This window comes from Apium graveolens, chromosome 2, assembly GCF_009905375.1.
Source record: "Apium graveolens cultivar Ventura chromosome 2, ASM990537v1, whole genome shotgun sequence".
Classification (NCBI taxonomy): Eukaryota; Viridiplantae; Streptophyta; class Magnoliopsida; order Apiales; family Apiaceae; genus Apium; species Apium graveolens.
In genome coordinates this window covers 219,621,936-219,632,583 of record NC_133648.1, presented here as the reverse complement: position 1 = coordinate 219,632,583, position 10,648 = coordinate 219,621,936, and the positions used below count along the sequence as shown (strand labels likewise).

The 10,648-nt window shown below is 38.4% G+C and overlaps 1 long non-coding RNA gene across 1 annotated transcript; it reads left to right on the top strand.

The window, feature by feature from the left end:
- The first annotated feature begins 9,466 nt into the window (after positions 1-9,466).
- LOC141706168 (uncharacterized) lies at positions 9,467-9,952 on the top strand. Its single transcript, XR_012568687.1, has 3 exons — positions 9,467-9,515; positions 9,663-9,752; positions 9,839-9,952. It is a non-coding gene; the product is annotated as an uncharacterized LOC141706168 (long non-coding RNA).
- Positions 9,953-10,648: the final 696 nt, after the last annotated feature.

Genomic DNA, 10,648 nt, shown 5'->3' with positions numbered 1-10,648 from the left:
TTCCATGATACGTAGTTTTGAATTTTCGCATGATATAGCGATGTTGTACGATAAGTATATATCGTGAAATGTTATTTTGCTTTAAGCGTAATGTATGATAGAAGACCGAGGGTCGGTCGGGATTTAAGATAAAACCCGGGAATCATTCCGGAGATATTATAGGACGAATATAAGTCCATAATAGTACATTTTAAAGGGACTCATCGTCCACTTACGAAACATTAAAACACCTCAAAGTTTTAAAACGATTTCCCAATGAGCATATTCCCTCAACTATATTTTATTGATTCAGATATTAAATATTATATACGTATTCCTTTATTATAGGAGTAGTATACTTCAACGTTTATTTACTCAAACCCGATTAATCATTATAGATTATTAATTATGTAAACACAAACTAGTTGAGGAATACTATTTAAATAAATCTTTTAAAAGAATAACTCATTCGAGGTATGATGAATATCAATTATCATTTAATTATTTATAGACTACTATTTAATTATTGATTATTTATTTGAGGATTGTTATTGATTTAAAGATCATAGATCCTGATATACCTTCTGATTTAGAAGTATCATTCGAATAATTTCAGATCGTCGGTGAATATTATCCCGACTTATTATTATATTGAATATAGTTTCAAGAATAAACTTTTCCCCTTATTAATTATCTGTTGACAACGGTCAACTCACATCCCTAGTACTTCCTCTGAAATTCTCGAAAGTACGTATATACATATACATACACTTATATTCTAAAAAGATAAATTATCTCTATCAACAAGCAAAACGCTAAGGGAACTTCGATGTGGTTCAAGTTCCCGAGATGGATAGAATTCTGTTGAAGGATAATGGAGGGGTAGACTCTGGTACTACGTGTGCTGGATGGGCTACCAAAGGTACCTCAGGCGAAGGTACTTTGTGTACTCAGGAACTTGTGAAGTATGTGTATACCCGAAAATGGGACACGTAGCCCGAATGCGGCCAGGGTGATACCCGAGAGATGACGGTATTCGTCCTTTTACTAGTAAAGAAGGTTACTTTTCGTAGGACGACTGATCATCGTATGCGGTGGCTCCTGTGAGATGTCCAAACTCTTCCAATTAGAATTGATATACAATACCGTAAACCAAGCCTAGGTGCTGGGATTACTATTAAGGTATTCGCAGGTTATAAAACCCCCTTAAAAGAATTGCTTTCATAAGAAGGTGTGGGACACCAAGAAATCTACTTTTAAATAAAATATATATATAATATATGATGTTATTATACAGTCATTTTCATATTGTACATTATTATGCTGAGCATCTTAGCTCACACTTGTTTTCTTAAATTGACACAACACAACAGTGAATCAAGATGCCTGCCATGAGAACCACAGCCAGGAAACGGGTAGGAAATGGCCAGCTGTTTCGCAGATTGTTTGGTGCAGTACCTCAGGTAGTCGGAATAAGCTGGATTAGTTTTCAGTTGTTTATAGTTCGGCTTATTTATAAGTATGGTTTATGTAAAATAAGAAATAAGAAACGTATATTCGGCCGGCGGATTAACCTTACTTAAAGGTCACCCCCGGTAAGACTAATTACATTTGGGTTGTAATAAAATTTCTCTAGTAATGATGGTTCGTTTCCAAGACAATAACCTGTAGTGTGTGTGTTAAGTGTGGGATCGTGAAGCGTGAGTATTTATATATTGTAGTATAAGTTGTGCGAGTTTAGATAGCGTGGCTTCCGAGACTCCTGACCCCGGGTTTTGGGGCGCCACAAAAATGGTATCAGAGCCTTAGGTTATCAAATCTTGGAAACGATAGGATATAAAATATGTAGACCTAAGAATAATAAAACAATCAATTAGAGCTCAAGTCGAGTTCGTCGTCGGGCTACACGGGTAGTCTTGACTGTTTTACCCTCAAGGGAATTCCAACTCTAAGTTAGTAACACCTTGCCCATAGTGTCAGGTACCAGTGGAGCCTAGGAGGAGGTTGACCCTGTTGATGATTTGATGATTCCTGAGCATAACCCTATTCCCGAGCCAGAGAGCCCACCCATTGATGATTCAGACAATGACCCTACTGAGGATGTCCTAGAGGAGGAGACTGAGCTTTCTGTCCCCGTAGCTAATGGCGTAGTATGGAGAGATGTAGAGATGTACCCATACCAGGCTATTCGCTCTCCTACACCACCCCCAGGGATCCAGAGCCCTATGTCCTATACGGATGACGATGATGAGGAGGCGATACGAGCACAGTTCCATGAGGTCCAGAACATATCCTCTAGCGACCCAGACTCACCTCTACCACCACCGGCGACCATGCATGTAGCCGTACACGACTGGGTAGTGAGTCAGCTTAACGCTGAGATCACAGCGGCGTCTGCCCGCATTGCTGAGTTACGCCAGGCATTGACAGCTGAGAGAGCCACCCGACTAGGATACCCGGATATTTCAGAGCTGCTTCCCCAGCCATAGCCCGTAGAGAGATCGATGAGATCGAGCTCCGTACCAGGGTTCAGATGAGGATGACATCAGTGGGAGGATACATCCCGGTAGTCGATGCAGAGATGATGATTGCAGGATCGATGAGGAGGGTGTGTGACCTCACTCGCAGTGATAGTGACTGAGAGATTAGTGACTAGATGTAGACCTTGAAGAAGGCTGAGTGACTTGTCACCAATTTTGATAGGATTGCTAGTAGTAGATAGCGTTCCTAGCCTTTCAGGGTACACGGCTTATATATTTTCCTTTTAGTATTTAGAACTAGCAGTGATAGATTGTAATCAGGCATGTATGAACTCGGATAGTTGTTTCATCCCCAAGATATAATTGGGAGATCTTATGAATATATATCGAAGCAGTTATTAAAGAATTGATGTCTATATTAATGCACTTTATAAAAACTGTTAAGAAATAAATGACATGCTTATATATGAATAAAATAACCTAACCGTTATAATCATGTGACCAATTTTCCTTATCAGAATAATGCCACCCCGTAGAAGAGGAACCAGGGCACAGCCCGCAGAGTCTGTTAACCAACAACGAGGTGACCCAATAGTAAATGAGGAAAGTGAAGAAGACATAGACTATAATGAATATGATGAGGAAGAATATGTAGAGGAAGAATATGTAGAAGAAGAGGCTGAGGATACCCATCAGGGAGGGAACCCCGTAAATGAATTTATGGAACTGCTAAGAGCAAATTTGAACCAACAGCCTATCCCACCACAACCCCCTGCTGCCCAACATACTGCAGCTACTGTCTTTAGAGCCTTCAAATCCCTCAAACCCCCAGAGTTTCTAGGATCTGCTGACCCCGTTGAAGGACGGGCCTGGCTCAAAGAGATAGAAAAGTCCTTCGAGATACTAGGAATTGAGGAATGACATAAGACCATTTTCACTTCTTACATGTTGAAAGGAGAAGCTAACTATTGGTGGGAGTCCAAACGAAACCTAGAAACTGATGCTGTGATCCCATGGGATAGATTTACCCGACTGTTCTTAGATAAGTACTTCCCTAGGTTTATGGAAACCCAGATGGAGATTAGGTTTCTGGAGTTGAAACAGGATAAGATGACCGTGGCAGAATATGAGGCCAAATTTACTGAGTTGTCTAGATTTGTGCCTGAGTTTGTGAATACCGAAGAAAAGAAAGTGCGAAGGTTCCATCTTGGTCTAAAACAATGGATACAGAACTGAGTAGCAGTGTTAGAGCTGACAGACTATGCCACCTTAGTACAGAAAGCCTCGATTGTTGAAGCTGGTAGTGAGCAGTCTATGAAAGAAAATAAGAATAGGAAGAGGAAGATAGGAAGCCAAGGAATAGGAACCGGAAACAGGAGCCTTCCAAGTAGGTTCATCAGGGGAGCGGTATCCCAACCTGCAAGAGGCCCCGGATTCAGAAAGGCCCCAAGTGAGAGCATTGGTCAGGGCGGCAGACAATCTAGGGCAACATTTCATAGCCAACCACGTACCCCAATACCAGAATGTCAAACCTGTAAGAAGAGGCACCTTGGAGTGTGTAACCAGACAAGAGCCCCTCTGAGATGTTACCTGTGTGACCAAATCGGGCACCTTGCCAACAGTTGCACCCGGCCCAAAGTAACGTGTTTCCAATGTGGGAAGGTAGGACACATGAAGCGGGATTGCCTAACGTTAAAGCCCCCAGCCTCAGGAATGAGTAGAGCTGCATCTAACCGACCTCCAGCCGCTAGGACCTTCAACATGACTGTTCAGGATGCTGTCCGAAACACTGACGTGATAGCAGGTACCCTTTTGTTAAATTCCGAACATGCAAATGTCCTATTTGATTCTGGAGCAACCAAGTCTTTTATATCTCAAGATTTTGCTAGCAAGTTAAAACTTAATGCCATACCCTTACGTGAGGTATTACGAGTGGAAATAGCAAACAAAGAAATAATCCCTATAAATCAAATATACCCTAAGTGCAAGCTGAAATTAGAAGAGGAGATATTCGAGGTCGACTTAATACCATTCGCGTTAGGAGAATTTGATGTGATCTTAGGAATGGATTGGTTATCCCGTAACGGAGCGCAAATAGATTGTGAACAGAAGAAAGTTAAGATAAGAGTGCAGAATGATAAAGAAGTAGTGTTTAAAGGTCAATGACAGAACCAAAAATTTTTGACCATGCTTCAAGCAAAAAGATTGTTGAGGAAAGGTAACGAGGCCTATTTGGCTTATGTGATAGATACCCAGAAAGAGGTCCCCAATATACAGAACATACTCATAGTAAACGAATTCAAGGATGTATTTCCAGAAAACTTACCAGGATTGCCACCTGACAGAGAAATTGAGTTCGCTATAGAGTTAGCACCAGGGACAACACCCGTATCCAAGGCCCCATATAGGTTAGCCCTAGTTGAGATGAAAGAACTAGCTTCTCAACTGCAAGAATTATTAGATAATGGAATGATAAGGCCCAGTGTGTCACCATGGGGAGCACCAGTACTATTCGTAAAGAAAAAGGATGACAGCATGAGATTATGTATAGACTATCGAGAGCTTAATAAGCTCACTATAAAGAATAGGTACCCTCTTCCCAGAATTGACGACCTATTCAACCAACTCAAAGGAGCTGTACATTTTTCTAAAATAGATTTAAGGACAGGATATCACCAGTTGAAAATCAAACCGGAAGATATACCAAAGACTGCTTTTCGCACTAGGTATGGACACTATGAGTTCTTAGTCATGTCATTTGGATTAACCAATGCACCCGCAACCTGTATGGATTTGATGAACAAAGTGTTCAAAAAGTACCTGGACATATGTGTGATAGTTTTTATAGATGATATTCTGATCTACTCAAGGACAGAGCAAGAACATGCAGAACATTTGAGGATAGTCTTAGAAATCTTGAGGAATGAGAAATTGTATGCCAAGTTTTCGAAGTGCGAATTTTGGTTGAGAGAAGTGCAGTTTTTAGGACATGTGGTGAGTAACAAAGGAGTTTTAGTTGACCCCGCCAAGATGGAGGCGGTATCCAATTGGGAAAGACCAGCAACCCCGACAGAGGTTAGGAGTTTTGTAGGTTTAGCAGGTTATTATCGGAGATTCGTGTAAGATTTCGCTAAGATAGCCGGTCCACTGACTAGACTTACCCGGAAGGCAGAAAAGTTCGTATGGACGGAAAAGTGTGAAGAGAGTTTTCAAGAACTGAAAAAGAGGCTGGTGTCAGCACCAGTGCTCGCTCTTCCCGATGGAAAGGGAGAGTTTGTGATATACAACGACGCATCACTTAAAGGATTAGGATGTGTACTAATGCAGCACGACAAGGTTATAGCGTATGCCTCTCGACAATTGAAGGAGTATGAGAGCCGATACCCTACGCATGACCTAGAATTAGGAGCCATAGTATTTGCCCTAAAAATTTGGAGACATTACCTATATGGTGAGAAATGTGAGATCTACACTGACCATAAAAGCCTCAAATATATTTTTACTCAGAAGGAACTAAACATGAGACATAGGAGATGGTTAGAGTTGATAAAGGACTACGACTGTGAAATTTTGTATCACCCGGGTAAAGCCAATGTGGTGGCTGACGCCCTTAGTAGGAAGGAAAGACTCAAGATGATAATGACATCAGAGGAATTAGTTAAGGAATTTGAGAAGATGGAAATTGACGTAAGAATGACCGGCAAGGGAACGAAAGGATTATATGAGATTAAGCTAGTACCAGAACTGACTGCAAAGATACGAGTATCACTACTAGAAAAAGTAGAATAGACATCACCTCTTAGACATCAGTTGCTTTTTTGACCGATTTAAAAGGTGTTTTCTACATCAGTTTTTGGCAACCGATGTCTTTTGTTGTTATAAACATCAGTTTTTTAGCCCAACCGATGTTATATGTCTGTTTTAAAAAAATTAATCAACGCACCTTCCCCGTTCCCCCCTTAACCAAATTATTCATTCCCTCCAAGTGTTTCCCCCCTTGTTTTTTGACTTAGTAAAATTTTCCCCCTTTTTTCACCCACATCTTCCCCCTCTTTTTTATTAAAAAAAATAAAAATTAAAATCAAAAACTGAAAACAAAAACAAACAAAAACAAAAAACGTATTCATCATTTCATCACTCTCTCATCTCTCAGTTCATCACTCTCTCATCTCCCATTTTATCCCTCAATCAGCTCTCATTTCACCTTCCTCTCGTTTCTCTTTCTCACTCACTGAAACTTACCCCTCTATGAAGAAACCTAAATATCACCTCTGGCTCTCAGTCATCTCTCCCGACTATTTTTATGTGCTTTGTGTGCTCTCTGTGCTCGCTCTCTGTGCTCTCTCACCTCTCTCTTTTGGACAGAGTTTGAATTGGGTAAGGTCAAGTCTGAGTTTAAAGGTTAAAGATGTGAGATTAAAGCTTGGATGTCGAGCATAAATTGGGTAAGATTAACCCTAATTTTTCACTTAGAGGTTTCATTTTAAAACCCTATTTTTTAAATGATTGGTTAAACGTTTGAATTGAGTATGTTAATCTTTTATGTTTTTAGTTGAGTAATTGCTTGAATTATGTATGTGGGTATCAATTATGATGTATATGTGGGTATATGTTTTTGTTTTGATTTTTGATTTATAAGTATTTATATTATTCTGTCACCCTTTATACAATACTGAGGAATCACGAAATTAGTTTAATTTATATAGTTGATCCGAACATTCATATTCTATTTCCAATTAATCGAGTTCTTTCCTGTTGGAGCATAACGATGCTTCTGATTTTCTTACTTATACAAAATGGCGACTGGTTGATTTTTAGTATCCATATATAATGATAGTGAGAACACATATATGTTTGAGTTTGTATTAGAAGGCTTCACTACTAGTAATATGTACTTACTTATCCCTTTCCTGTTATTGATGTCTTCTTTGTCATTGCAGGTGTTTGTTAAGGGAGTGGACAAGGACGACGTAGTACTAATGGCTGCAAGAGCATCGAGATTAGAGAATCAAGATGCAATTGATGCTGCTACCGTTACAATGTTGGCAGACCCTAAACAGGTATTTTTAGATGTTTTTAGATAATAGAGATGTTCCTCTTGTGATGCGAAGCATCTAAATTATACTTGAATTCATGTTTTACTGAAGGCACGAGCTGGAATAACTGAGATCCATTTTCTGCCATTTAATCCAACTGATAAAAGAACAGCACTGACATACATTGACAAAGCTGGTACAATGCATAGAGTTAGTAAATGTGCACCAGAGCAGGTAAAACTAGTTCTTGTAGCCTAAAGGTATCGGAGAAATTTCAGAGAATGCATTTGATAAGTTTGTTTGGTCTGGTGTTATGTAGATTCTTGACCTGGCACACAACAAAATCCAAAATTGAAAAGAAGGTACATTCAGTAATTGACAATTTTGCAGAACATGGACTTCGATCACTGGGGTTGCTCGTCAGGTAACTGATAAAGATTTAATAGGCAATAGCTTAAGTACTTTTGATGCAAATGTTTATGTTAGTGTACTTAATTTTTTTTTCGGTTTCTTTCTACAGGAAGTGCCTGAGCGCAACAAAGACAGTTCTAGCGGGCCTTGGGAGTTCATTGCACTTCTTCCTCTCTTTGATCCACCGCGTCATGATAGTGCTGAAACAATTAGAAGAGCTCTGGAACTTGGTTTCAGTGATATTCTCCATTAGTAGTTGCAATTTCAAAAATCAGGTACTATGATATCGTATTTGTTTAAGTAAATATTTTATGTGCTTATCTATACAGTGGTAAAAGCATGGAGAACGCTATGCGTGCTTGTTGTAAAGGAATAAAGATTGGGAAAATTCTAATCCATCATGATGGTGATAATGGTAAACAGGTATAGTGTTCTAATTTCTAAATTTATTTCTTTGAGTGTGTTTAACACTTTTTGCTGTTGAATTTTTTGCTCCTTGGTTTCTGAATAACATTCATTTGTATATTTACAGCTTATATACGAAAAACTTCCAAAAGATATCTCAGAACGACATGTCTTGCTCTTGGATCTAGTTCTTGGAACTGGTAATATTTGTTACATATCAAGAGAGTGAGGGAGGGGGATTCCTTTTACTTTCACTTATTTTCTGAAGTTATTACAAAATAACAAACTTCATTCTTTTATTGAAGGCAACTCAGCCAACCAGGCGATTAAATTACTCATACAAAAGGGAGTACCGGAATCCCATATTATATTTCTTAATCTTATATCTGTAAGTGTTATAAGTAAATTGTTTGCATTTACAGTTATGCCTTGGAGTTCCCTTGTCACTGATTCATTTGTCATTGTTTCGTATAGGCTCCTGAAGGAATACATTATGTCAGCAAGAGGTTCCCAACGCTTAAAATAGTTACTTCAGAGATTGATGTAGCATTAAATGAAGAGTTTCGTGTAATACCGGGTATGGGGGAGTTTGGAGATCGTTACTTTGGTACCGATGATTGATTACTCAGAAGAGTGATATAAAATCGATATATCTGAAAACCATAAATTTATGTTATAATTTCTTTAATTATTTGTATCACATTGGACTTGTTCTAATTCAAGAATCATTTGTGGCGAGGTTATTTTGTTGGGAAGGCAATTTGGAGTCATTTTAAATGTCAAAACTAAGACTTTTGGGACATCACTTGTTTATAATAAAGTATCAGGGCGTTTCACGAGAGATGATGTGAACTCTGAACTTTGAAGTATTTAGTTTTTCACTTTTTTAGGGTGCCAAGATATTTTCTTTTCATATAGAGCTTTCTACTTGTGTAATATAAATATTGCCTGTGTCATCAGACAGTTGGTATTTCTTTCACCATATTAATCCGATGTAGGATAGATATATCCGCTACTGACTTGCATACATTTTAAAAGGCATTTACCTACAGTTTTTAGGATCTGAAAATGATACAATTTATCTGTTGTATTCATAAGTTGTTTACTTCATTTATATTTCAGTTTTCTGTAATATAATTTCAGGATTGGTATATGCTGGAGTTGATTTCTGCAAGAAATTGTGTGGAGTCTCGATTGTTCGAAGGTGAGCGCTGAGGAATCTTTAAAACAAAAGATTATTCTGTTTAAGACTTCTGTTTTGTTAGTCATGCTATGAAGGAGTTGATTACATATTTCAGCATTCCCTTCTTTTAAACATATATGAAACTCCAATATTATGTTACACCTGCAGGGAAGGGATTCACTACTGCACCAGGCGATTGAATTACTCATACAGAAGGGAGTACCGGAATCCCATATTATATTTCTTAATCTTATATCTGTAAGTGTTATAAGTAAATTGTTTGCATTTACAGTTATGCCTTAGAGTTCCCTTGTCACTGATTCATTTGTCATTGATTCGTATAGGCTCCTGAAGGAATACATTGTGTCAGCAAGAGGTTCCCAACGCTTAAAATAGTTACTTCAGAGATTGATGTAGCATTAAATGAAGAGTTTCGTGTAATACCGGGTATGGGGGAGTTTGGAGATCGTTACTTTGGTACCGATGATTGATTACTCAGAAGAGTGATATCAGCAATTATCTTGGTGTTTACTCTCGAAGGACGTACCACAGCAGCCTATGTAACATAGAGTTAGAGAGTGTACATGTAGATCAACTCGTGCACACAAGTGAGTTTGTATTTTGTCTTTTATCTAGCAATTATGTTGGAGGAAGCTTTGAGTTTTGCATATATATATAAAATCTTTGGCTACTGCATGAGGAATGTGATGTATGATATTCTTAATTGTTTAATGGTATTATTAACCCAGAAACCTGACAGTTTAAGTTTGATTCTGGCATTCAAGTGTTTGGGACCCGTACATATGATTATTGTCATCATACGGGACGAGGCTACATAAGCTTTACTAAGGAGTGGGAAGATGCAGAAGAACGAGGGCGTTCCTCAAATGATATTTTACATGCTATTGTCGGTACCAAGTCAAATTCTTTGTATAGACAGTAGTAGAATATATGAATGGATATGTGTAGTACTTGATATTTGGATTAGACGAATCTGTTGTACCTGATGTTTGAATATTGATTGTTAGATTTATAGATGACTGGTATTATGCAGCAATTGGTTTTGGTACTTCATTGGTTTTTGGAATCTATAGTTTTAAAATATGCATTAATAAAACAGGTACAAACATCATTACAATGGAAAATGATGTCTG